Source organism: Leptonychotes weddellii, unplaced genomic scaffold, assembly GCF_054177405.1.
Source record: "Leptonychotes weddellii isolate Sample4059 unplaced genomic scaffold, ASM5417740v2 HiC_scaffold_3975, whole genome shotgun sequence".
Taxonomy (NCBI): Eukaryota; Metazoa; Chordata; class Mammalia; order Carnivora; family Phocidae; genus Leptonychotes; species Leptonychotes weddellii.
In genome coordinates this window covers 5,683-8,352 of record NW_028002746.1, presented here as the reverse complement: position 1 = coordinate 8,352, position 2,670 = coordinate 5,683, and the positions used below count along the sequence as shown (strand labels likewise).

The 2,670-nt window shown below is 40.4% G+C and overlaps 1 pseudogene; it reads right to left on the bottom strand.

Annotated features, from left to right (window-relative positions):
* Positions 1–581: 581 nt before the first annotated feature.
* On the bottom strand, positions 582–1,441 carry LOC102740502 (caspase-6 pseudogene; annotated as a pseudogene).
* Between the last annotated feature and the right edge of the window lie 1,229 nt (positions 1,442–2,670).

Below are 2,670 nucleotides of genomic sequence, written 5' to 3'. Positions count from 1 at the left end.
GTGTGTTTGGACAGCATTCTGTTATCACACATGTCCTTTGTCAATATTCTTTACAAGTCTATGTCTTGTCTTCTCATTTTCTTGCCTTTGTCTTTCAGAGCAGAAGATTTGCAATTTTTTTTTTTTAGTAACCTTGTGATTTACTATAAAAATCCAATGTTACCAATGTTTGTGGATTTTTTTTTCAGATTTTACTTATTTATTTGAGAGAGAGCATGCGAGCACGAGCAGGGTAAGGGGCAGAGGGAGAAGCAGACTTCCCGCTGAGCAGCGACCCTGACGTGGGGCTCAATCCTGAGACTCCGGGATCATGACCTGAGCCAAAGGCAGACACTTAACCGACTGAGCCACCCAGGCACCCCTTGTGGGTTTTTATTTATGGTAATTCCCTGAGGATTTAATTTCACATACATCAAACCATTTACCACATCTAATACCAATACTATTTTTTAAAGTTCTCATTAAACCTTTAAGACATTTTAAATTGCTATATCATAAATTTCAACCTAGTGATATTTACTTATATAAGAAGATGAAAAATCTGTTTTGAATATAGATACATAAAACAAAATAGTTCATACCATTTAGATTTTGGAAAGAAATGCAGTTTTTTAGTTAGCATTGAGGCAAATGAGGGAACCTGCTTCTTTCCAGTTGCATTCAAGTCTTTGAAAAAGTCCACTGGGCACTGAGAAACTTTCCTGTTCACCTGGGTGAGGAGTTCTGTGTACTCTAAGGAGGAGCCGAATTTTCCCAGCATCTCAGACAAATCTTGAATGTTCCATGAGCCATTCACAGTTTCCCGATGAGAATTAACAACCTTCTGCAACACAGTAACACATGAGAAAGTCCACTTCAGCAGGTAGGTGTGCACTGAGGCTGCATCCACCTCAGTTATGTTGGCATCCAGCTTGTCTGTCTGATGATCCACTATATCCAAAGGAATGACTGGCACATGGTGCTGGTCTCCTCAACATGCCTGAATAATACATATCTTGGGTTTTCCGACTAGGGTCTGACATTTGTCTCATTTGAACAAGCCAGTCAGTGTCTGAATTTCAGTTTTGGCATCATATGCGTAAATGTGATCGCCTTCACCATGACTCAGGAAAACACATAAAAAGCAGTCGGCATCTATGTGGCTAGAGGTTGATGCTTCATGAATTTTGAGCAGTAGTTCTGCTTTAAGATCATTAAAGCATTTCACTTCAAATCCTAGGTCTGAAAACCTGCGCATAAGATTGCCTCTGTCTGCACTGGTGCCCCGCCTTTCTGGCAACGTTAAGTGCCAGAAGAACCTCTTATGATTTAAGATTAAAGCAATTCCTCTCCTCTTGTGGTCCATTTTGTACTTTTCTGCCAGATCAAATATTTCATTCTTATAAAAGGCATCAGTTTCCATCACGGTTTCTTCCTCACCTGCAGGGCAAGCCCTGTCGAGCCCCTGTTGCCGAGCTCATGTTCCCCCGTGCAGAGTGCCATGCCCAGGCGGCCTCCACTTCCTGCAGCCAGGGGCCCCTCTGAAGATTTGCATTTTAATGAAGTGCAGCTTATCAGTTCTTTCTTTTATGGATTATGTCTTTGGTGTTCTATCTAAAAGTCCTCACCATACCCAAAGCCATCGACGTTTTCTCCTATGTTATCCTCTAGACTTCTGCGGTTTTGCACTTTGCATTTGGGTCTGTGATCCAACTTGAGTTGATTTTTTGTGAAAGGTGTAAAGCCCATGTCTAGATTAACTTTTTTTGCATGTGGATGTCCAATGCACCATTGTTTCAGCACCATTAGATGAAAGAGTATCTTTGCTTTATTGCCTTGACTTTTCTCTCTTTTCCACTTACAGCTTTTCTTGACTCATTATCATCTCTTGCTCTCTGCTTTTGTGTGTTCTGCTGATTTTTGAATGAGATATTTTGATTGCTTTCTCATTTTCTTTTGTGTATCTTGTGTGGACATTTTTTGTGGTTGTCACTGGGCTTACATACAATATCAACTAGTCATAGCAGTCTATTTTAATAGCAACTTAGATTTGATCACACAAAAACCTTATATTTGTACTGCTTCCTTCCCACAGCTTAGGTTATTGATGTCACAAATTACATTTTTTTTTAAAGATTTACTTACTTATTTTAGGGGGGGGGCAGGGAAGATGCAGAGGGAGAGAGAAACTGAAGTAGACTCTGCACTGAGTGCAGAGCTCAAGCTTATGACCCTGAAATCATGACTCTGAGCCAAACCAAGAGTTGGACTCTTAACCAGTTGTGTCACCCAGGCACCCCTCAATTTAGGTCTTTTTATATTGTATCTTTTACCATGTTCCAGTTATAGGTACTATTTACTTATTTATTTATTATTATTTTTTAAAGATTTTATTTATTTATTTGACAGAGAGAGACACAGTGAGAGAGGGAACACAAGCAGGGGGAGTGGGAGAGGGAGAGGCAGGCTTCCCGCTGAGCAGGGAGCCCGATGAGGGGCTTGATCCCAGGATGATGACCCGAGCCGAAGGCAGATGTTTAATGACTGAGCCACCCAGGTGCCCCCAGTTATAGGTACTATTTATACATTTGAATTTCAATTTCTGTATTAGAATTAACAGTAGATTTACATAACACCATTACGGAATTACAGTATTTTGTATTTGTTTATATCCCTAACTCTACCAGTGAG